Source organism: Zootoca vivipara, chromosome 10 (assembly GCF_963506605.1).
Source record: "Zootoca vivipara chromosome 10, rZooViv1.1, whole genome shotgun sequence".
NCBI classification, from domain to species: Eukaryota; Metazoa; Chordata; class Lepidosauria; order Squamata; family Lacertidae; genus Zootoca; species Zootoca vivipara.
Window position 1 is genome coordinate 2080053 of NC_083285.1, and position 26890 is coordinate 2106942.

The 26890-nt window shown below is 42.4% G+C and overlaps 1 protein-coding gene across 4 annotated transcripts in view; it reads right to left on the bottom strand.

Annotated features, from left to right (window-relative positions):
* The window catches only part of CAMK1D (calcium/calmodulin dependent protein kinase ID), a 163240-nt gene that overhangs the window by 108097 nt on the left and 28253 nt on the right, over positions 1-26890 (bottom strand). Inside the window, exons 1-3 of one of the 4 annotated variants that reach the window (XM_060279484.1) lie at positions 23729-26086; positions 20652-20824; positions 16806-17099 (exon numbers count right to left, since the gene is read on the bottom strand). The exons of 2 other annotated variants lie outside the window; for them this stretch is intronic. The gene's annotated coding sequence lies outside the window, so the exon portion shown is untranslated. Of the gene's footprint in view, positions 1-16805; positions 17100-20651; positions 20825-23728; positions 26087-26890 lie in introns of those variants that run through there. One more of the 4 variants, XM_060279483.1, reaches the window with a different exon arrangement.

A 26890-nucleotide genomic window follows, 5' to 3' on the forward strand; every position in this document is an offset into this window, starting at 1 on the left:
TGCCCCTCCTGCACTGCAGGGAGTTCCACTGGATGTACAAAACCATATGAGCAATTTCCTCCTAGCAGACAGAACTGGCTGAACTAGTCATAGTATTGACCTGGCGCCATCAGAATTAAGCGTCTCAGGGTTTCCATTCACAATCCTAGAATCATGGGGCGATATGTACAGCTTGGGCTTCAGACTGAAACTTGGCATTTAGGACCTGGGCCTGAGAGCAAGAGATTATTTTGAAATACTTTCCATTCAATTCTGCTTGCAGTTTGCATTATATCAAATAAAGGCCACTGGGGATATTTCTGCAGAAACTCTAATGTTGTAGCAATTACGATAATAACTAGCCTAGGTATAAAGGGCTATACACTGAGTCAACAAAATCTTTCGGGGGGAGGGAGCGGAGAAAAAATACATAAACTTGCACAATTTATAGCAATCCCACTGAATACAGTGAAAAATCTTAAGTGTTCAATTAAGACAAAGCCCTGAAGAATACCTCGAGTTAAGAACTTACATTCCTTCTGGAGGTCCGTTCTTAACCTGAAACTGTTCTTAGCCTGAGATACCACTTTAGCTAATGGGACCTCCCGCTGCCACCACCATGCAATTTCTGTTCTTATCCTGAAGCAAAGTTCTTAACCTGAGGGTTAGCGGAGTCTGTAACCTGAAGCGTCTGTAACCTGAAGGGTCTGTAACCCAAGGTACCACTGTACAGCACTTCAGAGGAACAATCTGGGTCAGAGAAGGAAAAAAATGACATAGCAGGGATTTTTCCATTTATGATTTCCAAGATTTCAGTGCTGTGAGTAGCTGCCCCCAAACAGTGCATGAGCTTAAATGACGGTACGCTTAATTTAACATGTTAATTTCATGCACGGGTATCACTTCTGCACAGAAAACAACAAGAATTCCATGTACCGTAGAGTGCTCCATGCTCACTTCCACCATGCAGAAACCTTCTGCCAAGTGAGATTTCAGATCACAAACATGGCCAAACCAGAGATATGTGTGTGCATGTGTGCCATAAATTAAGGAATAGGCACAGGACTGCCCACAAGATTTTCATTTGTTTTTTAAAAGCAGAAGGCATACCTGTCTAGAAAATCTATTGTGCGTGAAGTATCCATGCAGTGGGTTAGCTATTTAACTTGGCCAAACATGTAGTGGCTGCATGAGAAATTCCTCATGCAATGTTTTAAACATACACTGTTTGCTCACAGCAAACATCCTGTACAAACACAAGCTGATTTAGTGAGGGTCCCATACGTCACAGTGGGAGGTTTTTTGGGGGGGGGGCAACCTACAGATTACACACAGCTGACACTGTGACCTTTTGCCTGGTTTGCAAGCAGTTGGTAGCGCCTCTTAAGATTTTTGTAAAAGCATTGCACTACTGGCTATGTTTTCAATACCATGGCACCCTATCAAATAGAAAAAAATTATAGGCTGCATTTGCCTGTGTTTTATTTTTTGAGTTGTTTTTTGTTTTGTTTTATTTTTAATTGAGCTGTATATCAAATTTATGAAATGAAATAAATATTGTTGTGAATAATTTCTCCCAAAAAACAAGTAATTTGTGAGTTGCAGATTATATCTCATTTTGATTGAGGTCGGGGCAGGGCCTCTCTATGGCAGAAACTGCCTGCAAGTCTAGGCAGGACTAAAGGACATGCCTTTTCGTAACTTGTAAGTGTACTTTCAGCAATAAAGGGTTAATTCCTCACTGTGGACATTCCTTAGCACCATGATAAGATAAAGGATTATAATAGCAGTTAGTTTTCAGTAACCTGTTTTCCATCCCTGAATTTAGCATTTAAAACAACTAACACTATGGGTACCATCCAGCTATGTTTACCTCAGAGCACATCTATTGAACTTACTAAGGATACATCCACAATTCCACTTGTCCCACTGCTTTTCCCCTTGGGAACTTGCTGCTTACCACTAAACTGGACCAAATGTCAACTGGTTTTTCTGCAGACTGAGTTGCTCCAGTTCAGTACTGGTATACAGCATGTTTCCTTGGGGACAAGCGAAAAACCACTCAGACCAGTGCCTAGAAAACCATGTGACAACCAGAAAAACCTCTTGAGCCCATGCTTTGGATGAGCCCTTAGTCATGTTCATTCATTCCAGTGGATTTACTCTGAGTAAAACGTAAGTTGAATACCACCATATGTGACGCAATCCTCTGTACATATTCTCCAGAGTAGACTCCACTGATTTCATTGCTGGCTTCTTCAGAGCAAACGTGCACAGGACTCATGACACAAACAATACCAATGTGGTTGTGTTATAAGAATTTTGAGGTCATATATATATATATATATATATATATATATATATATATTGTTCATAAAACATGTACATGAATGTACAGTACAGGCACATGTCTGAAGCAGCACAGGAAGACAGACCTTTCTGACACCATTTTGACTCTCCCTCTGACCAGGTGTTCCTCTGCAAGGAAGAAGGGGGGTGGGGGGAACCTTCTCATTGTCTCAGGAATTAAAGTGATAATCCCTGGCATCCTGATACCTGGGTGCCAGACAAAAGGGTGTGATTAACTTGGCTGGGAAACAGGGAAATGTAAATATCTCTCAATTTTGTTGATTAGGTTTTGGGGGCAGGGGGCAGGGTCCAGACTGCTCAGATTACTGCCACCAGACCTCCCCGTTCATGATGTACCTATGGTGAATCTAGGGAGGGGCGGTCTTGGGCTACACCCCTTCTGTGACATATGGATGATGCTTCTGGGGGGTGGGCTGAAGCCAATTTCAAATTTCTTTTTAAGGGCAAGACACCTTTGTTTGGGGTCCTTCCTTGTTCTCCTGTGTGAGAGGAAGGACCCTGTTGCAACAGCGAAAATAAAAGTGCCTTGCTTCGTACGTCCTGGTTTGGTCTCTGTTATTTGGTGGGCAGGAGACGCTTAAATTCGTCTGCTTGCCTGGATCCTTGGGCTCTCCCTGGGTCAGGATCCATTTCTCTGGGTTCATAGGAACCAGCGTAAATTTTACTTCAATTTGGCGACCACGAAGGGACCCCAGTTTTGCCTTGAGCTCCGGGTTCACTGGGGAAGGGGAACCCAGCGCGCCCCTGCCCCTTTTGCAGGGGGGTAAACCAACCTCAGGACCCGAGGCACTTGGTAGTAATTGAGAGTCCAAGCGGGACCCCCAGGACGAAGCAACGTAAAAGGGGACAAGGCTGTTTTTCTTCAGGAACCAGTTGGAAGCTGGAGACAACGGGATTCGACTGAAAGGATCGGTCGTGAGTATTAAAAGGGGACACCTTGGGTGAGCTAAGAACCACAGCAACTAAAAATCTATTTCTCCGCTTGGACTATCCTTTTCTACTCTCCTCTTTGGACCTTAGTTGCAGCAAGGCTGCCAGGCACAGTTATAAAGTAGAACTGAGGTCCAGGGCAACAGTCTTTATGTTAAACGCAGAGCTTAGAAAGACTGTCCCAGCTCCCTTCTGCCAAACTGAGCAGAAGTCTGAGCAAACTGTCGCTTTTCTACCAATCTGGGAATCTGGCTATCCCAGCTCTGTTTCCTATTCCTCTGCTCTTAATCTTCGGGTGAAGACGCCCCTCTGCCATGGCGACCCTTGTTGGGTATGACCCATGATCAGAGATTGCAAGTGCGCCCGTTCCTTTTCCTACTTTGTATTCCTCAGTTTCGACCTGACATTGCATAGGCAAGCGTTCAGTAGGATCTGAGTCTAGTGTGTAAGAGGCAGGGAAGTTGCTGTGCAACCCTCAGGCAATTGATGACCAGTGGGAGGGTTCCAACAGGGTTTTAGCTGCACCAGCCGCCTAGTAGTTAGTGCACGCGAACGGTAGGCAGGAACACCACTAGAACGTGGGGGTGAGTCATAGACTCGGGAAGTTAGAGTGTCCAAGGAATAGGGTCAGGGACCCGAACTGCAGTATAAAAAGACAGAAGTAAAATGGGTGCAACCCACTCTAAGGAATTCCTTTCCCAGACTCCCAACCGAGGCAAAGCACAACTGAGGCTTGGCTCCGGTAAGGACTTTGAGGATGAAAGTCCACTCCAATTTGTTCTCTTAAATTGGCACGAAATCCCCGGGGCGGACAAGCTTGAAGGGAACCAATTGCAAAAACTTTGTAAGAAAAAAACATTGGGTCCGATTTACTATGGACCACCCAGATGAGGGGAAATGGCTACCAGGAGGTTCCTTTAACATACAGAGAATCTCCACTTTAAAATTGACCCTGGAAGACCAGTACCCCCTTCAGAATGTTTACACGTTACATGTTGTCTGTTATATGTGTTGTCTGTTAAGTGTATGTGCGTCTGTTCCTTGTGTCTGCTATAGTTCATTGTTCCCCTTAAAGTAAATGAGAGATGTAATCCAGGTTTAGGAAATTAGGGGTTTGTGTTTAAAATTTGGCCATGACACCCACAGACTGCCTTTTTAAGCATGCATAGTTTAAAATAATATAATAATAAGGCAAGCTTGCTTAAATAATCTTATGTAAGGGCTTGATCAACCCAAAAACAATGGCAAATATTTAAAAGAGTGGAGGTAGTATGTAAAGGTTTGTTTTAAAGAGGCTGTAGATGGCCATTTTTTCCTCTCCAAAAGTAAAAAAGAGGGGGCAGGATGAAGGAAAATAAAGAGTTGTAAGTTTGAAAATGCTTGCTCAATGCTTTGAAAAATATTCTGAAACTCGAAAATGTTCACTTCATGAGGTGTGCAAATGTTTGGTATTGAGAGAGGCTCCAAAGGGGAGTCTTTCTCCAAGTGACTAGATGAATATTGACTAAAGGAAAATTGAACAGCTATTCCAATAAAGGTGATTTGTTTGTCAAAAGTAGAGCTTCCATAGCCAGGAATTGTCTATCTGAGTCTAGTTTTAACTTCAATTGTGTTGGACAGAAGGGTTATTGTTGGGCTCCTGATATCAGTCTCTTAAGAAAAAAACAACTCATCTGCTAAAGGGTTCTGTATAAAGTTGGTATTTTCATTCAAATCTTGTGAATCCTGTATCTTAGAGGGTTAGACTAAATAACCTCAGGGTCCCTTCTAACCCCCATTTTAGAGCTATGTGAAAGGCAATGTGTCTGATGTGGTGATGGGTTGAAATTCAGCCCAGCTCTGCTTTCTGGCAAGGAAAGATTATTGGTTTTCAGAGTTGGAACAAGAGTGTCATTGTTGTTTTTTATGGAGTGATTATATAAGTTTTTATCACTTTGTCTATTAAGGTTTAAAGTTTAAGCACATATGAAAGTCTTGAACATTTCCCAATCTTTATCCAATCTTAAGGTTTGCTAAAGGCTTCTATATAACGTTGGTACTTTTAATCTTCCCCTTCCTTATTTTTCCCTTAGTACACACGTGTGCTTCCATGATAGGGCATAGCCTGTGTTTCCTTCCCAGTCAGGCATCTGTACTCAAATGTATGTGTATCCTAAGGGCGGTGATAGTGTTGAGATCCCCATAATTCAGAAGGGGTGGACTAGATTACTCAAGCACTGAAAAGTGAGTTTAAACTCTGGTGGCTTAGTGAAATGGCCTGAATTCAGTCAAGCTTTACTCTTTGGTGGAGAAGGATGGAAAGATAGATTTTTAAAGTTTGGCATGAAGAGTTTGAGGTGCCACTTAGAAAGAGGTAGAGATGGTATATCATACATTGAAAATGAATGTCTGGGGTTTCCCCCCCCCACCATATTGTCAGCTATTTTTTTAACTGCAAAACTCCAGCCAACAGTTCAAGCACATACAAATTCATAATCAAGCAGAATGAGCCTTGACCATCCCTGTAAATAAAGGGCCAGAAATTTTTGTCTGGAATTGGTAAGGCTGAAAATCAACGAGAATGCAAAGGATTTTATGAATTCTGGCTCTATGGCCATTCCCCATACATAAGGGGGCAGAGAATTTAGTCTGCCATGGCTGTAATAAATTATTTAAAACAAACAAACATTTGCAATTCATGAATTCTGACTGGTCATTTACCCATACATAAGGGGGCAGGTCATTGTTCCGCTAAGGACCAGAGGGAAAGCACACTAATAATAATAATCCACAATTGTGAAATATTCTTGAATACAAGTCTGCACCCCAAAACCCTGTAGATAAAGGGAGCAAATCTAGATTTATTTTGCCTGGGGTATGAGATGTTTATATAGTACAGTAAACATGGCTAATTAGTGCCATGACTTCATTAAGTAGTTTAATTTAACCAAACTTTTATTGCAGCTTTCTTGTGAAAATATTGGGTTGTCTGAATGTTGAAGTTCTATATATTTAAAGTTTAAGGTTTATAAGCCTGCTTCTTAAGCAGCAAGAAACAAGAAACAATGTATCAAATTGTATTAGGACTCCAAACTAGGAAAACGATTTTAAACTGGCTCTGGAAAAAAAACCAACACTGCTATGTTTCTATCTTTTGTTTGAAATCTAACCCTATTTTAAAATCTACTCTTTCCCCTTCCCTTCCTTTATTCAGATGGTAATTTTGTCAAGAGGTGCAGCACTTTAAAAAATGGTACAATAGACTGCCGAATCATGAACTCTGTACATGCACAGAGGCTATGTCAGCTTGAAGAGGAAAATAGAGGAGAAAAAGGAGGTTTTAACTAAGGGGCGAAAAGGTTATAATCTGCTCATGAAATATTATTCAAATCTCTTAATGTAAAGCTTTGAACCACTGAGGGAAAACAACCTCATGTATGTTACTGGTCCATCAAAGTTAAATGGTTGCCAAGTTTCAAAATCTTAACATGCCAGATTCTTTCCACAGGTATAAATAGCAGAGTACTACTATAAGTCTGTCTCTTGAGTAGTTTATAAATTAATTAAGAGGTTCAAGGTTATGCTTTGCACATGAAACTTAAATTCTAATTTCCTTATGTAAAAATAAATAAAGAACCATTGAACCATCAACTGTTTAGAAGCTGCCAATTCCAGTTCAACATGCAAAACTTTTCACAGCTCTCCCACTGTATACCTATACATTTTGGGAACAACATTTCCTGACAAGATTCTCACATGAAATAATTTCCCCCTTCCAGCAGGATACTGAGATTCAGGGTGCGGAGAAATTCTTTCAGAACCTTAATGCAAAATTATCTCCCAATTGGGGGGGGGGGGACATGCCACCTAAACAAGCCCCCTCCACACTTGGAAATTCATAGGAAATTGTGGTCTTCTCTTCATACTGCCCTGATGTGTACCTTTGGTCAGATCCACCCAGTAGACAGACTATGCAAACTAAGGCTCTATTTTTCTATTGTTCTTTCCTAGCAGATGTACTTACTCTCACATTTGCATTTCAGCCCCAAGCATTACCTCTATGTTAATCCCACATAACCCGAGTGTTTTGCCCCTTTTTCTTCCACAGCACAAAAAAAGAAAAGAAAAAAAAAGTGAGGAGTGAGGAGATACAAACAGTAATTTCATTTCTCTTTGGCTTTGACGCTTCTCTTTAGCTTATAAATAATCTGCTTCCATTTATTAAATCAGTTTTTCCATTATGTCTATGAAATTATTCTAACAATAACCAGGTATTGTTTTGTGACTGTATTTTGTCAGGTAGTCTTGCCTGAGTATTTCTTATTACATTCTGGCTAGTTTGAGATACTTGCGCAACATTGTCTTTGTATTATTTAATGATAATTCTTTTTTAAAAAATCTGATATCTTTGTGTCAAGTCCAATTTCATTTGAAAAATTGTTGTGTGAGTGGTAATCTAAATTTTATTGTTTTATTTTTGTATCTTTTTTGGTATTTCTACTTTTTCTTTCTGTACATACAAATGTAGCATCTAAGTCATTCTTTCCTGTAAATAATAATAATAATAATCCCTTTCAAACAAGATACGTGAACCTCAAAGAGAATTCAGAACCACATAAGGAAAATGTTAATAACTTATCAATTGTCTCCTAATTAACAAAAAATTTCTCCTTTGTTTCCTCCACAGCCAAACTAGGTGAAGTAAATTAAACAGACTGAGCAGACAATAACAGCAGTAATTAAATATGAATGATAATAATAATATTTAAATGAATAAAATGCTTAACTATGATCTTATATTATTTGCAGCTTCCCAAGAAGAAATTTCTAGAATATTCTCCCCTTTCTTGACTATTTATTATTATTATTTTTAACTAATTATATCTTCAGGCCCCAACCCCCTGCAGGCCTATTTTCAAAAGGATGTGTATCATTTACAGCTTCCCGACAATGTTTTTAGAAATACTGTAGGATATTCTCCCCTTTTGGTTTCCCACTCCTTCCTTCCTAACTGTCTTTTAGTTTCAAGCACTCCTGTCCCTCTGCAGACTGTATTTCTGAAGACTGAATAATGAACCTACAGCAGCTGAACAGCATGAGAAAGCCCACAGCCATTGTTTCCATAAATGACTTTGGGACAAAAGGGAGGGGGGAGAAAGGGGGGAACTATTGTTGAAAAGTTTTAAGGATTTTGACTATAAGACTGTTTATTATCTGCAACAACAACAGACATCAGATTTTCCAAAGTAGCCACAGCATCTTCAAAATCTCCTTCCAAAAAGAAACAGACTGAAGAGGGGCAAGGGAAAGTGAATTGCAAGGACATACGCTCTCTTTTGACTTCAAGACTCTGTGCCCTATTAAGAATTGGCCTCAAGATACGCAACTGATATATGATTATGTTTTATGTTGTGTGATATTCGACAGAAACATTGAACTATGTCTGACAGTATGTTATTTCCACAAGGAGGGGGGGGTGAACCAATTTTGTGTTTAATTGTTTTTTATGTTTAATGTATAGTGTCCCAATGTTTTTTTTTTTGTATTATTGCCATGCATTGTATGCCTTTTAAAGGATCAGGATATTGCATAGTCCAGTATTTAGATTAGATCAACTTATGACCACGTTTTCTTGTCCCACCTGGCACTCTGCAGTGTGCCAGCCTTCTTACACAATTTTAGATTGTTTTAAATCATTTTACCAAGAATAAGCCCCAAGATCCCAATGAAGGTATTTATCTCTTGATTTATCAGGAATGATCCCTTTTAGAGTTAAATTTGACTAATTTGGACATGTTTTATGGGGCTGTATAAATTTTAATTTGGCTTCAGTTCTAATTGGGCAAGTGTATCCAAGGTGCAAGTAGCTTTCTTCCTTTAAGAGCAACTGGGCAACTCCCTACAGTGCAAGGCCAGAGCCTATAATAAAGGCCCATAGAAAGCCCAAGGCAAAGGCATCTCTCTCATGACATGTCCAAACCTGTGGCAGCTATGGTGAGTGCCAGGCGACATGGTCAATATGAAAGCCCTAAGGGGATTCACCAGGGATTGTTGCTGCTGTGCCACGATGGAGGTGTGCAACCAGAGGAGAGCTAGCTTTTGACACCTGAGAACACACAAAAGGGTAAAAAAGCAAACTGCACTTTCCAGTCAATATTGGTGGACCATCCTGTTAAATGTAATACATAGACCATTTTTGAGAAAAGCTTCTCCCAAAGTACTAAAACAACACATCTGGTTATTCTTTTGTGGGGCAACAATTTTTAAGAAAAATTATAGCCCCAAATGGGGGATTGTTATAAGAATTTTGAGGTCATATATATATATATATATATATATATATATATATATATATATATATATATAATAATTGTTCATAAAACATGTACATGAATGTACAGTACAGGCACATGTCTGAAGCAGCACAGGAAGACAGACCTTTCTGACACCATTTTGACTCTCTCTCTGACCAGGTGTTCCTCTGCAAGGAAGAAGGGGGGTGGGGGGAACCTTCTCATTGTCTCAGGAATTAAAGTGATAATCCCTGGCATCCTGATACCTGGGTGCCAGACAAAAGGGTGTGATTAACTTGGCTGGGAAACAGGGAAATGTAAATATCTCTCAATTTTGTTGATTAGGTTTTGGGGGCAGGGGGCAGGGTCCAGACTGCTCAGATTACTGCCACCAGACCTCCCCGTTCATGATGTACCTATGGTGAATCTAGGGAGGGGCGGTCTTGGGCTACACCCCTTCTGTGACATATGGATGATGCTTCTGGGGGGTGGGCTGAAACCAATTTCAAATTTCTTTTTAAGGGCAAGACACCTTTGTTTGGGGTCCTTCCTTGTTCTCCTGTGTGAGAGGAAGGACCCTGTTGCAACAGCGAAAATAAAAGTGCCTTGCTTCGTACGTCCTGGTTTGGTCTCTGTTATTTGGTGGGCAGGAGACGCTTAAATTCGTCTGCTTGCCTGGATCCTTGGGCTCTCCCTGGGTCAGGATCCATTTCTCTGGGTTCATAGGAACCAGCGTAAATTTTACTTCAGTTGCAATAGATACCTTGCTATCCTACTCATTTTGACCACCAACATAGTCAATAGGCCAAAGGTGGCAGCTGCAAACACACTACCACTGCCTCAGCTATTTATCGGCACATTGTATATTGAAGTCATTGGAACATGAAGTTTTTAAAAGTAATTGAGAGCAGACGCCTAACTGGATTATGTACTACAGCTCATTAACTAATCCCCCACTGTTAAAACAAATGACTCTTATAATGTAAAAATGGGATACAAAGATATCAATGGACAAGAAGACCCTCTGAGGTCTGCTTGACTAATCTTTCACTGTAATTTCAAAACTGCACAAGCAAATGAGACAGATCAAACAAACTCCAGATTTGAAACGCAGTCCGTTCCATTTCAAAGTAATAAACAAACACAAAATCATGCATGGAGAAAGTACCGTATTTGCACAAGGGCTTCCACTTGCCCCATGGGGTTTCCTCCCTCCACCCATGTACTCCCCAATGTGGCTCAGGGGATCAAAAGAAACCCCAAAGCAATATGGGGGTCATACTGCCTGCCAAGCGTTTGCAATAGCTCAATGTTGAACACCACCAAATGGGTTTTTCGCAGAAGCAAAATGATTATATCACAATTATGCTAAATGATTCAGTTCCATGCTCCAGTTATTTTCCAGGGGCAGGTTCTTTTTTTCATATACCTGTCCCTGAGTTTGTTCCTATTTGGGCAACAACTTTTAATGAAAGTTGAGAGAGTTGCCATTATTCAGCAGGGTCTGCAGAAGTTAAAAACCAGGGTGGGAAAAGTGGGCACATAATCTTTAGCATAAATGCATATGCACAAATCCTAAAACATTATGCCATGCATAGCTTGCCAGTTTACATAGTGCAGTTGGTGATGTATGTTTTCAACTGCTGTTAGCCACTGTAGGGTATTTATGTTTCTTCTAGTGTATCTTTACCCAGAATAAGTCACCTCTCTTCTATCTTAAAGCCAGCAAGACGTGTAATTATAGACTATGTGAATGAGCCATACAGAAAGCAAATGGTCAAGCCTTCAGAAACATGTGGCAAAGGTCAGACAGGAATCCTTGTTGCTGTATGCATGCGAAGGTGTTTCCCAACTAAATGTCGGTCATGCGTCTGCAAGAGTGTATGGCAGAAGGTGTGGAGATATTGGGAGGCATGGCTAGCAGGCACAAATCCACTCATTCCCACCCCCACGCCCCGGCTCACTGAACATATGGTGGGGTCATGTGAAGACCTGTAAAGAAAACACTCACTTTACTTGTGATTGCTGCAGGGATTCAGTCTGGCAAAGGCCTTGCTGTATCAGTAGCGCTGGAGAAAATGCAGTTGGTCCAGACTTTTGGCTGGTGAAAGGACTGCTTCTGTTTTATCTTAGAGGGGAAAGCAGCAACTTGGGTGGGGGGCTTGCAGTCACTACTTAAATAATTGTTTCTTCAAGCAACTCCTAGGAAAGACATTCCTGAAATAGTCTTGTAAGTGTAGAACATGCACATGTTTATTTTCTCACGGGATTCCAAAAGAAGCTTGAGTTGAGTTCAGTTGGTTGGCAGCTAATCCCACCTTTCTGATGTACTCATATAGGTGAATCACATAATTCAGATCTATCTCAGTAACTGTGCTAAGAGGAGTAACCAATTTAGAAAGTTCCCTCTGTTGCATGGTTATTAGAGAATATAAAGGAGGCCTTCCTCATTTGCACCCAGCCACCCTATACAGTATATGCCTTCTGCTAACTTATGATTTATGTATTTTCCTGGGAATGTCAACCTCTCTTCTGTTAATTGGCTTACAATTTTAAACAGAAGACTTCATTTACTTTTGAAGTAAGTGCATTTGAGTGGCATATGAAAACTAGCTACATAAAGATGAGATAACATGAAAAGAATCCATAAATAATTCCTGTTTACTTCTCCAAAAAATGAGTTTTTTCCTGCCTCTCCTAGAATTTCAAGGCAAAAAAATTAAACCAATTAACATTGAAAACCATATAACTGCCTCTCCATATATGAACCAACCCACATGCTGCACTCCATCACCTGAAGTCCTTCTTTGTGTGCATCCTCTGTGAAGAGGCCTTTTCTGCAGTGGCTCCCCACTTGTGGCGTGCTCTCCACAGGAAGGCTTGCCTACATCACATCACATACCAGGCAAGAACATTCCTTTCCTCTCAGGCCCGTGGCTAATTAAATTTGGCAAATTAAATTTGGCTTTTAAACTATGTGTGTGGGAGGGTATTGTTTTGTTTGTTACTATGGTATCTATTTTGTGTTTTATATTGTAAACCTCCCTTTGAACTTTTGATGAAGGGTGGTATAGAAAACACACACACACAAACAAAAACACATATAAATAACAGCAAGGTGACAAAATCATAAAACAGCAACCCCTGATGTCCTGTATACGCATCGTGGAATTAGGGAGTGCTCTTGAAACATGTCCCTGGGATTCTGAAGCAGCAGCAGCAGCAGCAGGCTAAATCATTTATCTGGCTGGGCTGTATTAGAGGACATTGATAGAACATAGCAAGTTTCATCCTCCACCCACCAACCACCATTTGACTGAATCTGGAGCTATTCTTCACAAGGTCTTAATCCTCTGAGCAAAAAAGAGTATATGTTTATCCAATCACTGCTGAACATAAATAAAACCAGTTACAGGTAGGTAGCCGTGTTGGTCTGAGTCGAAGCAAAATAAAAAAATTCCTTCAGTAGCACCTTAAAGACCAACTAAGTTTTTATTTCGGTATGAGCTTTCGTGTGCATGCACACTTCATGCACACGAAAGCTCATACCAAAATAAAAACTTAGTTGGTCTTTAAGGTGCTACTGAAGGAATTTTTTTATAAATAAAACCAGTTTTGTATCACCATGTCCCAAAATACCACAGCTGGCAATGAGTTCTTTCACGCTGGGTCCTTGTGCTATTTCTGTCACAGGAAAAGGAGCATTTCCCCAAAGAGTGTCATTTACCTGTGACGCAGAGATTGACCCATATATGCCAAGTCATGACATAGGGGAACATCTTAGTCTGCACAGCCTATACATCGTCTAAGATGCACAGAACATAGGCTCTAATTAATCATGCAGGTTACTTGTGAGTGCTGAATTTTCACCCATTGATCTGGCATGCACAAAAGATGCCTTTTAAAATGGACAGGTCTATCAAGAACCAAATTAGTAGCCACAATAGCCAAATAGCCTTTCATGTTCAGGGCAGGCATGCCTCTGAATGGGGGAGGGGGGAGTAGCAAAGAATGGAGGCATCTATGAATGTGTACACATTGCATGACAATGTGCATTTGGAGGCTGCTGTAAATACGTCATCCCCATGTCGTCCGTGCCCCACACTGTCTATCAAAAACACATTCTGCCGGTGCAGCTCTAATCTGTTTTGTGCCAAGAATGCACTTGCTGCCTAAGAAGAGAGTGTTTTCTCCTACTTGGACAGGCCTGTTGATGTTGCAGGGCTTGAAAATGAATAAAATAAGCAAAATAGGAAGAAGCACAGTAACTTAATAGCCTCTACATAGACTTACAAACTCACTGTTCAGACCGTTTTCATGGAAGACATGAAATATATAAAATTTCTTTGACGATCACTCTTAGCCAAGTAAGATTGTCTTCCATGTCTTCCATCCATATTATATATATATATATATCTACACACACACACACACACACACACACACACACACTGTACATCCAGTTCCTCTTTTGAAAGACTGTGATTTTTTTATTTAAAAAAAGGCGTTTGGAAACAGCAATTGAGCAGTGGGAAGTAGATAACATCATTGCACAGACATTTGAAGACATACCCACCTGTCTGTACAGACAGCCCAGATAGTGGCTGTTGCTCTAGAAGGCATCATCACACGAAGGTGTGCACTGCTGAAAACTACTGTGTATAAAACTAGAGATTTGCAGACGTGCACAGTGGCCTGCATTGTTGGCATTACAGCCTGTTTTCTAATTGGAAGTTTAGATATAACAGAATAATAGCTGGCACAGTCGAGACAGATGGATTTAATCTGAAAGCCTCCTAACACCAAGTCACCTTGGAAGACGGAAATGAAGCCTGCTTCTGTAATCAACTCACCTAGAACTGGCAGGGCACTCCTTTTGCATATCTCATTAGCCAAAGTAATAGATTCCATACAAAATCTATGTGTCATTGAGGAGATGTGTCATTGAGCACCCAGAATTGCAGCTGCAGGAGTGCTGGCTATTGTTCAATTTGCAAAAGTTAATTTATTTCAATATGTGCATATTTAAAATGACAACTTGCCTCACAATGAGTCTGTTCTTAAAAGAATAACCTTCTCTGACAGGTTAGCAAGTGGTGGTGATCGGAGGCTCAGTCAAAGATCAACTGTGTAATTCCTGCCAAATACAGTACTCAGCTTCACACAGCTTATAGAGAATGTCGAGATGACATGCCTGCTTGTCTCCTCGTATACTTGTGAAAACAAGCAGATTTCTAAGAACTGATTTCTAAGCATTTATTTATTTAAAAGTTTAGCATTCCCAGGGGTCTCTCAGTCCAGACTGGAAGGAGAATGCAACATTTGTCTACTCAGCTACTCATCCAAAACTAATAATGTGAGTCTAATAAAAATGCTTATTAGTGAGAAGTTAGACAACACATTTTCAGTGTGGCTGGAATGACCTGATGGCGATCTAGAAAGCTGGGGAAAGGGGGGAAAGATAGGTGTAAAGTCCTATAAATCCTTAATTTAAGATGACAAACACAGCTGACTGAAAAGTAGAGGATATATTAAGAATAAGAAATTGCCCTCTCATTTATTGACTGAATGGAATAGGGACACAAACATTCAGAAGAACGGAGAAAGCTTGTTCTCTGTTGCTCCAAAAAGCAGGACTAGAACCAATGGGTGGAGGGTGCAGGGTGCTAGATTTCAGATAAACATTAGGAAAAGTCCACAGTCTTGTTGAACAGACTGTGTCGAGAGTTGGTAGGCTCTCCTTTGCTAGAGGTATTAAAGCAGAGGCTGGACAGTCATCTGGCAGAGATGTATCCTACACTGAAGATCCTGCTCTGAGCAATGGGTAGGATCAGATGACCTCCAAAGTCCCTTCCAACTCTATATGCAACTCTCCTGACTGCTGGTCCCCTGACCAGTAAAAATGCTCATGAAAACCAGAGCAAGGGAGTTATCAGGAAACAATTTCTGCCTTAATGGGAGACCTAAACTGAGCACAACAAAAATACATTACCCATTTTCAATGGTGACACTTTTCCCAATATTTATTTAATAAAAATGGGAGTGTCTTGTAGCATATTGAAATAGCACTTCCTTCCCCACAGTCTGTATGGAATGAAAAGGCAAAGTTGGTGCAAGCTGCAAGATAGGCAGGAAGTGCAGGAAGTGTGCATGACAGCATAGTGCATCTCCTCCAGAAGACGTGCCTCAGAACTAGACCACTACCAGCTCTACAACTGTCTCTATATATTTAAATCAGTGAGGCAGAGTAGAAAATAAGAGCACTTTCAACCCATCTCCACAGGCAGGCAACCCTAAATCTAACACGCCATAATGCAATCCAGCCAGGAGATGAGCAGGGCATGAACAGCCACAGCCTTCGACCAGATAGAACTGGCTTTAAATCCTCAGAATCATGAAGCTTCCTGGCTTCTCTCAGTGTAACCGATAAAAAAAATCCCGGATAGCCATTGTCAGGGGGACTCCCCTACAGGGAGCCTCCCCCAGCACTTCGCCCAGCAGAGGAAACCCTCTCTTCTCTCCACTAATTTTCCCAACCCTGCCTTCTGCTGGATCCAGACTTTGAGCAGACTCGTTGAAATAAATGGACCTAAGACCCATTGATTTTAGTGTATCTGCTCCAAGTATGAATAGGTCTGGATCCAACCAATATTAACTGGCAAACATAGTTCCATATTGAGACTTGAGTGAAAATATTTTGTATTGAAAGGCACAGTTCTCCAGACTGTTGGGAATGATCCCCTTTCTGGATACGCTTCTGTGTGGAGATTAACATATGGAACTGAGAAACAGAGTTGCTTACTATAAAATCCCAAACATGTCTACTCAGAAATGCTGAGTTGGATGAAATTTTAGTTTCCTTGGTGTGCTAAAACAATTAAAGGTAAAGGTAAAGGGACCCCTGACCATTAGGTCCAGTCGTGACCGACTCTGGGGTTGCGCGCTCATCTCGCATTATTGGCCGAGGGAGCCGGCGTATAGCTTCCAGGTCATGTGGCCAGCATGACAAAGCCGCTTCTGGCAAACCAGAGCAGCACACGGAAACGCCGTTTACCTTCCCGCTATAGCGGTTCCTATTTATCTACTTGCATTTTGATGTGCTTTCGAACTGCTAGGTTGGCAGGAGCTGGGACCAAGCAACGGGAGCTCACCCCGTCACGGTTTAGCCCACATCGCCACCTGGGTCCCTATCATACAATATAATAATACAATATAATAATACAATATAAGAATTACCATATTACATTTCCCTACCTAACATTTTTAATTATGTCCAGTTGTTTGCATCTGTCTGTCTCAGGAGGCAGTGGAGGAGTGCACCCTTGGGGGTGAAGTCAAACTGCTGGAAGGTTGCAGCGCCTGCTATGGCTGTAGAGATCGATATAGGAGAGACATGTTTTGTTGCAGGTGGGGCAGGTGAAGGTGTCCAGTTGTGCTGCTGCAGATGCACCAGGGCATTTCTTCTCTCTGTGCTCCTCTCAGAGGCCATTCCTCCTCTGGTCACTGTTATTGATGCACCACCTGCCTGTCTCCAGGCACTGTGTTCATCTGCAAGGGATTCGCATATAACAGGGTTAATGTTGCCAGCCTTCATGTCTCACCTGCAGGTCACTTTGTAATGCAGAGCTGGCCTGCCAATGGGCCTGGTGCCTGAAGCCAGCTCCCTGTAGATCATGTCCTTGGGGATCCTGCCATCTTCCATTCTGCGGACATGACCAAGCCAGCATAGACGTCGCTGGGACTGGAGTGCCAACATGCTGGGAATGTGGACTTGGGAGAGCACGTCTTTCTTTGAGACTCTGTCCTGCCATGTGATGCCCCAAATCTTCCTGACACAGTGCGCATGGAAGCATTGAGGCATCACTCCTGGCAGCTGTAAGTGGCCCACGACTCACTTCCATAAAGTAGCGTGCTCAACACACAATCCTGGTTGATCTTAATCTGGGTATTGGACATTAGCATCACATTCTCCCATAACCTTTTAGAGAGGTGAGCCATTGCCATAGCTGCCTTGTCAATACGCTTGTCCAGCTCAGCATCTATTTCAACAGTCCAAAAATGAATGGTTAGACACAAGTATGGGATATGTGCTGGCCTGCTGGCCCAAGTCTTCTCTGAGGTTCACAGCTCCTATGAACAAGCTCCTATGAACAAATGTCTATGCAAAGCACTTGCAAGAGGGAAGAAGGGAACAACAAAAGACTGTGGCAAATACACCCTTTTTCATAGAGTACACATATAACTTAAACAAGATTCTCTGCAGAGATCCCAAGAAAAAGGATCCAGTAATTGGGGAGGGGAGGAGAAAAATCCTGACAGCGGACGTAGCCTGTGAGTGGCATTACTCTACAGGCAAGTCAACAGAGTCCCCATCAACTGTCTCCCCCTATTAGCCTAAGCTGTGTTAGGCTGAACAAATCTGTAGGGTGGCCACAGAGATTAGCTAAAAATAGTGAAAGAGCCGCAGAAAATGTGTCTTGCTCTAAACCTTTTACGCAGCTGAAGATAAAACTGTGACCCTGATGACTGGGAAGGAAAGTGTGCCAAGTAAGTAAATCCACAAAGTTGATCTTGTATCAGACGACCAATTGTGAAAGACTCCGGTTTGTGAACTGTGCTAAGAAATGTTTATAATTTAACATTGGGGTGCAAATGAAGAAGGGGAATGTATATCTACCTCCCAATAAAAAGGGGTATTTGTTCATTTGCTTCTTTCAATTTTTCTCACAGTAGAAGGGAATTTGTGCGTCTGTAAACTGCTCATTTTTCATTCACTGCCTAATCCTCAGGAAGCATATAAACAAGGCGTTTTTAAAATAATAATAATAATAATAATAAATTATATATTACATAATAATATAATAAATAATAATAATAAATCCATTCAATTATGCTCTGAACAACAAATAAAAATTAAATGCTTGGGGTACATGCATAATTTGAAGGCAGACTAACATAGAGTTTTCTGCTCTGTGTTTACAAAAGGTCTCTGCAGCATAAGGCCTGGGGACTCATTGCAGCCCCCTGTACTTGCACACCCACTATCACAGCTCTTCCCCACTTCTTATTATAAAGGCTTTCCCAAGTCCATCAAAAGTGGTGGCAGAAATTATGGTTGCAAACTGGCAAGGAAAAAAGTTGACTGGCCTGCTTCTTGTGCCTTCCAAGGGAGGCAGAATGTGAAAATGTCAACAGATGAAGCTTTCAATTGTATGGAGCTAGACATTTTTCACCTTCCAATTGCTGCCGAACAGCTTACAGTACTGTTAAAGGGAGAGCTGCAAGTGCTGATTCAAAAACTGGCAACCCTCGCTCCAAAGAGAAAATAATGCCTGTGGCAGTATTTCTGCAATGCCTTGCCTGTTCTGCATCCAGAGGTTTCTGGTGGAAGCAGACACTGCATTGCCCACCTGCATCAAAGGCTCCATTAGTGGAGAGTAAAAGCTGAGAGAGCAAAAGCCTCAGGTAATACTGCCCTCAAACCCTGCGGAGAGGAGGGCAAGGAGTAAAGAGAAGAGAATTGGATGGGGTACAGAAATATTTGTGGGATAGTAAAAGAGGACGAGATGGTTGGACAATGTTCTTGAAACTACCAACATGAATTTGACAAAAACTGTGGGAGGCAGTGGAAAACGGGAGTCCCTGGCATGCTCTGGTCCATGGGGCCACGAAGAGTCGGACACGACTAAACAACTAAACAACAACAAAGGAGAATGAAATATACTCAGAGTCAAGAGTGAATTTCATGCTCTTTATTCAGCTCGTAGTCACCAAGGAGAAGAAGAATGCCCTTTTCCCCCAAACCATCTGCTTATATACATTATTTACACAATGGGCTTTGCGTGATTGGCTACTTCAGGGCTACACCTGTGGGCCAATCAGTTTGTGGATTGACTTCTGCCAGCAGCCTGATTGGCTGCTCCTGCAGGCCAATCAGTTTGCGGATTCACTTCTGCCAGCCGCCTGATTGGCTGCTCCTGCAGGCCAATCAGGTTGCGGATTCACTTCCACCTGGAATTGGATTGGGTGGCTCCTGTGGACCAATCAGACTGCTGATTCTGGATCCTATTGTTCTATGATTCAGCTCAGTACATAACAGAGAAAAATGGGTGAATGAAGATGAGGGTACAGACCCACCACAGTGGTGCACCAAGAGAGAAAGAAAAGAAAAAGAATGCCTCTTACTGTGTGACAGGAACAAAAAGGAGCATAGCAAAGAAAGAATTCAGAAACCCTGTAGTTCTGCACACAAAAGAGAGAATATGCTATGGGATGCAGCTTCCAAAAACATAATGGGTTTAAATGAAAAGAATTACAGTGGTAACAAAATGGCTTTTCCAGTTAATATAAGGCTCGGGGATGTGGACAGTCAAGGCAACCTCTTGCACTCTGGACCGTTGCCCCTCTTGGCTGATGAAAACTAGCAGGGAGAGGGCACCTGGCTGGCCCAGGGAGGTGGTTAATGCCTCCCTGTGAGACGGGCTTGTCCCTGTTGGCTTGAAGGAAGCAGTGGTAAAAAACAATCCTCAAGAAAACCCTCCCTGGATTCAGTAAATATAAGTAATTATCAGCCAGTTACCAATCTCCCCTTCTTGGCCAAAGTTCTTGAGCAGGTGGGTGCTGACCAGATCCAGGAGCTCTTAGAGGAAACTGATATAAAAACCAGCATAGCACCATAATTTTGTGTTAAAACATTTAAAACCCACCAGAAACAATCAGTTCCAGGCTAAGAAATTTTACCGTAGTGCCAACAGGTGTGGAAGAAGACAAGGACTTCACATGATGCAGAAAAGATCTGAATGCAAGTGTCAAGTGAGCCTTAATGAGGAGGACATTTCATCATTGGTGCAACACTAACAAGGGGGGGTAGTGCTGCATCAAGTCCCTCTCTTTAGTTACCACTCACCTCAACTCTTTAAGTGGGAGAACCTGGAAAAGGGACTCCAATGAGGATTTCAAGCTCCAGGCAGGACTGAGGAGATGACTCTCCTGCTAACCTGGCCCTAATCCATGTATGGATTCAGATCACAGAATCATAGAATTGGAAAGTTGAAAGGCACCCTGAGGGTCATCTAGTCTGACCTCTCAACTAGATCGTACCTGACAGACTGCCCTCCAACCTCTGCTTGAAAACCTCCAAGGAAGGAGAGTCCAGAGCCTCCTGAGGGAGACCATTCCACTGTTGAACAGCCCTTACAGGCAGAAAGTTATTCCTGATGTTGAGTCGGAATCTCCTTACTGTACTTGTAACTTGAAGCCATGGTTTCAGGTCCCTGGCAAGTACAGGAAAATATGACATTAGGAATGAATATTATATTTCCTTAGCCTTGTTGTTTTCAGTTGAGCAGAAAGTGCTTCTAGCATTTGAAAAAAGAATGAGATGGAGACAGTCACAGCTTATATATCTGCACACAGATGACATCTGTTTCCATTACCTTTTGCTTCAGCCTTTATCATGTTGAATGGAGTATCTGTATGTGTGTGTGTTATCATTTAGCACCTGACAGTACCATAACATCACAACACACTGTGGAAAAAGGTGACTCTCACAGGGCAAGTACTGTACTTTCCATTCAGAGATGGCATTCCATCTGAACGGAGCCAAGTGCACCTGATAACAGCTGCAATTCTAACCATAATTAGGAGGTAGTAAGACATGCTGAGGTTGAAGCTGTCAGAGTGGCCCATTACAATAGTACTTGAACCAAATCCAGTTGTGTGGTGCTGGTTTTGCAGAAAGATCTTATGAAACCAAAGTCCATTTAGACTTGGTCTATCTTGCTACTTGATCTTCCTGTACTTGTCATGTTTGTCAACACAATGTCCTAACTAATGAATGGCTAGGAGCCAAATGCCTCTCTCAGTTACAATGAATTGTAACTGTACAATCAGTTACAATTGAAGGAGAAGGAGGAAGGGAATGTTAAGGTCAAAAAGCTAAAACGAACCCCTAGTCCAGATGTGAAGCTTATGGTGTTTTCAAAGCAAATGGCGCCTTAAAATTGCTACTGAAAGGGACAGTGCCTAGTTTATGATATTCTAACACAGTGGTTTTGAAACTTCCAGGAACCTTTCCCAAGTTTTTTAATCAGTCAATGGCCACTGCCCTCTGCATATCTACCAAGAAACCTATTTCCACTGTCAAGGATTCTATTCTAATATGCATTCTAGGGGTGCACCATAGGTTCACTGGCAGTACTCGTGGGCTTGTGCACAGGGCAGTCTCGAGCAGGTCGGGCGCCCTGGCGCTGAGGAGCGGAGATCGCTCCGGCGCCCCCGCCCTCACAGGGCGCAGAATGGTTTCCGCGCGGCTTTGCCGCGCAGCGCCCTGCCTACCAGCCCAGCGCCCTGGCGCACCGCGCCACCGGGGCTCTACCTAGAGCCGGCCCTGTTTGTGCATCAGGCAGTCTGGAGCAAGTAAAAATCCCTTCTAAAAATAAACCTTTCATAAACTGTAAGAAAGTTGTCTAGGTATATGGGGGAACTTGTCGGAGCTAAAAACCTACATTGACTTCATTGGAAGATGTGTGCTATCCAGACCTATATGTTTCACCAGTGTCCTGTGGGGGTGAAGTGTGTCCATGTGTCCTAGAACACACCAGTATCAAGAGTGTGACACGATAATTATATCTGCTGATGATCCTGACAGGGCAAGATCAGTAATGACAGCCAAACTGTCTTTCAGGGAAACGTATCCACTGTTATTAGTGAGTTTGCAAAGGGCTGCTCTAGGTCTTTGAATCATCTAGGTTGCTTGTCTGGGATCCAGACTCTGCCCCTTGGTGAGATCCAAGTGACAACAAAGTTTGGTTAGCCATCAAGCCCTGCCAAAATTTGTCAACTACCAATGTGGAGTGATTTGTTTGTATGTATGGAGGAACATTGAGTCTCCGCTAAAGTTTGAAGTGGTGCACTACAGATACAGGTTTACTATTTCAGTAAGAACTAGGCCATCACAGAAACCCCTTTTCTTCTGAACATTACAACTCCATGGCACCATTAAAGTGGATACAGCACTTTCTCTATGCTCCTTATTTTGGTATTAATGTTAATCATGCAAGGCTACGTTACACTAGCTCAGTCAGCAAGTAGCTCTAAGCCAGGCATTCCCAAACTTCGGCCCTCCAGATGTTTTGGACTACAATTCCCATCATCCCTGACCTCTGGTCCTCTTAGCTAGAGAGATCTACACTGGCTCCCAGTACATTTCCGAGCACAATTCAAAGTGTTGGTACTGACCTTTAAAGCTCTAAACGGCCTCGGTCCTGTATACCTGAAGGAGCGTCTCCACCCCCACCATTCAGCCCGGACACTGAGATCCAGCACCGAGGGCCTTCTGGCGGTTCCCTCATTGCGAGAAGTGAGGTTACAGGGAACCAGACAGAGGGTATTCTCGGTAGTGGCACCCGCCCTGTGGAAAGCCCTCCCAGCAGATGTCAAGGCAATAAGTAACTATTCTACTTTCAGAAGACAGCTGAAGGAGGCCCTGTTTAGGGAACTTTTTAATGTTTGATGCTGTACTGTTTTTAATATTCGGTTGGAAGCTGCCCAGAGTGACTGGGAAAACCCAGCCAGATGGGCGGGGTATAAATAATATATTGTTGTTGTTGTTGTTGTTATAAAATGTTTCGAATCACTGGGATAATTAAAAGGGCAAGAGTGAAGCTGTCAAGGGTTATAGGGTCGCACTGTGGTCGTGTGCAATTAGATGCTCTGTTACGCCCTATTTCCCAAAGAGATGGTTTGTTGGGAAGCTAAAAAATAATCTACTAGAGCAGTGGTATCTTTGACCCATGGTGAAACGCTTAGTCAAACGATAGCTTTGTTCACAACAGTTCAAGCCTGCAAGCTCATGTCTGTGAACTGGCTCATTGTGCTACAATAATATTTAGTATTTGTACAATCCTTTTTGAATCCATGCGCTTAATATTTATTACCTTTCTAATCCTTACAACAACTAAGTATGGTAGGTCAGTTTTGCATAATATTTGAGTGATGCTGAGAGAGATTGGCTTATCTAAGAGCACCTAATGAGGGTTTTTTATGGGCTACTTCCTGGTGAACATTTCAATCTTAGTCACACTTCAAGCTTACAAATGGCCTCTACAGCCAATAGGAAGTCTGCAATGCTTGCCACCGGAGAATCATGAGACAAATATAGTTTAGTCTTTCATTACCTTCTAATACAAGATTAGCATCCCATGAAAACTTGCCAGCTCACATGCCATTGGAATCCAAGTAGTTGAAACTTCCAACATCAAAAATGCGAGCAGGAGGATTTTCCTAGCTGGATTTGCAATTGTGATCTGGAAGATTCTGCAAAAAACGTATTTTTCGCTCCATAAGATGCACCTGACCAAAAGACGCACCTAATTTTTAGAGCAGGAAAGGGGGAAAGCCATGGTTTTTTGGGGGGGGGGGTCAGCTCACAGTTGTGCAGCTTTTTTTGCAAAGGGGGAAAGCTCCTTTTTTGAGTATCTGCTCAAAGTTGTGCAGCTTCTTTTGCAAATAGGAAAAGCCCCATTTTGGGGGGGATCCGCTGACAGTTCTGCAGGTATTTTGCAAAGGGGGAAAGCTCAATTTTTGAGGATTAGCTCAAAGTTGTTGGGCTTACCTTGCAAAGGGAAAAAATCCTGTTTTTATGGGGTTCAACTCACAGTTCTGCATTTTCTTTAGGAAAGGAAACCATTTCTACAGTTTCCAGACAGATAGTCTAATCAGCCAGTCACATGTCGCTGCAGAACATTCAACAATGGAGGCCTGGGCAAGGGGGCAGGGCCTAGAAGGGAGCTAGCGTCCCTTATCTCCCTCCCCAATCTCTTGCAATCAGCTGCTGAGAGGCTTCCTTTCAACACCCTCTTTCCCTCGTTAGCCTTTAGCTCTTCGCCCCTGGGCAATCCAGCTCCAGGGACCACGCATTCACTCCATAAGACGCACAGACATTTCCTCTTACTTTTTAGGAGCAAAAAGTGTGTCTTATGGAGCTCAAAATACGGTGTATATATGTTTTGTTGTCTTTCTATCTATCTTTCTATTCACACCAGAGAAGTGTTACTCTGCCTTCTGTGGATGTGTTGTATCTACAACATTTAGTCTCAAAATATACCCTATACCAGGAATAGAGCTCAGTTATGTAGATCACAAGTCAGATTTTCAGATAAACATAGACTCCTATCTTATTCCAAAACCATGTATAAAAGAAAAGAAAAGAAAAGAAAAGAATGTCATGCCACAAGCCCTTGCATAGTGTTTTCAGATCTATTCTCCTTGGCCTCCCTTGTACTATATAACGTTATATCACACATACTAATCTTAGCTGCCAGTCAGCAGAGCTAGAATTCAAGATGGCAGCCAACTTAACAACATGTTATCAGGAGGAGGAAAGCTGCATCTTTAGGGGTTAGGTTTATCATTTTGACTATTTCGAAAGGATCAAACCCTTGGGCAGGGGATGAAGCCAGGGCAGAAACTTAAGGGTTTGTGGGGAGTTTGGAGCCTCGTGGAATATGGAGCATACATACATACCTTTCAGTTTTCTGGCCAAATCAGTAAACACATGCTAGAGGGCATTATACTCCAAGCAAGAATGTGTGTTCACCAAATCTTTTGATTTGAGTCTCAAGCCTGAAGAGGAGCTTCATGAAGGTTTACTAGGAATTATATTTCAGAGGCAAAACAAAATTAATCATTTGAGTTACTGAGGAATTGTTTGGACAATGCTTTCATTCCAGAATTGACCCTGGGAGAGACTGGGCCTGGACAGCAAGATGACACACTCCCTGCCTCACTCCTTCCTTCTCTCCCCTGACAGAGAAACAAAAAACCAAATGGGAGACTCAATGGTGTCAATACTGATTCAACCCCGATGCAGTCTCTGTGTATTTCGACCTCTGTCTAAACCACAGAGCCTTGGGCTTGCCGATCAGAAGGTCGGGGGTTTGAATCCCCGCGACAAGGTGAGCTCCCATTGTTCAGTTCCTGCTCCTGCCCACCTAGCAGTTTGAAAGCACGTCAAAATGCAAGTAGATAAATAGGTACCGCTACAGCGGGAAGGTAAACAGTGTTTCCTTGCACTGCTCTGTTTGCCAGAGGGTTCTGTTTTGGGCCCAGTCTTATTCAACATCTTTATAAACGACTTGGATGATGGGCTTGAAGGCATCCTGATCAAGTTTGCAGATGACACCAAATTGGGAGGGGTGGCTACCGTGTTTCTCTAAAAATAAGACACCGTCTTATATTTATTTTTCCTCAAAAAACCACATGGTGGCTTTTTTTAAGGGGATGTCTTTTTTTTTTATTAAGTATGATACAGTTTAACCTACAAGGTTAAACTGCCTATCATTATGGCTTATTTTCTGGGTATGGCTTATTTTCAGGGTATGTCTTATTTTCGGAGAAACACGGTAATACCCCAGAGGACAGGATCACACTTCAAAATGACCTGAACAGATTAGAGAACTGGGCCAAAGCAAACAAGATGAATTTTAACAAGGAGAAATGTAAAGTACTACACTTGGGCAGAAAAAATGAAAGGCACAAATACAGGATGGGTGACACCTGGCTTGAGAGCAGTACGTGTGAAAAGGATCTAGGAGTCTTGGTAGACCACAAACTTGACGTGAGTCAACAGTGTGATGCAGCATCTAAAAAAGCCAATGCAATTCTGGGCTGGATCAATAGGAGTAGAGAATCTCGATCAAGGCAAGCAATAGTACCACTGTATTCTGCTCTGGTCAGACCTCACCTGGAGTACTGTGTCCAGTTCTGGGCACCACAGTTCAAGAAGGATACTGACAAGCTGGAACGTGTCCAGAGGAAGGCAACCAAAATGGTCAAAAGCCTGGAAACGATGACTTATGAGGAACGGCTTAGGGAGCTGGGCATGTTTAGCCTGGAGAAGAGAAGGTTAAGGGGTGATATGATTGTTGTTGTTTAGTCGTTTAGTCGTGTCCGACTCCTCGTGACCCCATGGACCATAGCACGCCAGGCACTCCTGTCTTGCACTGCCTCCCGTAGTTTGGTCAAACTCATGTTCGTAGCTTCGAGAACACTGTCCAACCATCTTGTCCTCTGTCGTCCCCTTCTCCTAGTGCCCTCAATCTTTCCCAACATCAGGGTCTTTTCCAAGGATTCTTCTCTTCTCATGAGGTGGCCAAAGTATTGGAGCCTCAGCTTCACGATCTGTCCTTCCAGGGAGCACTCAGGGCTGATTTCCTTCAGAATGGAGAGGTTTGATCTTCTTGCAGTCCATGGGACTCTCAAGAGTCTCCTCCAGCACCATAATTCAAAAGCATCAATTCTTCGGCGATCAGCCTTCTTTATGGTCCAGCTCTAACTTC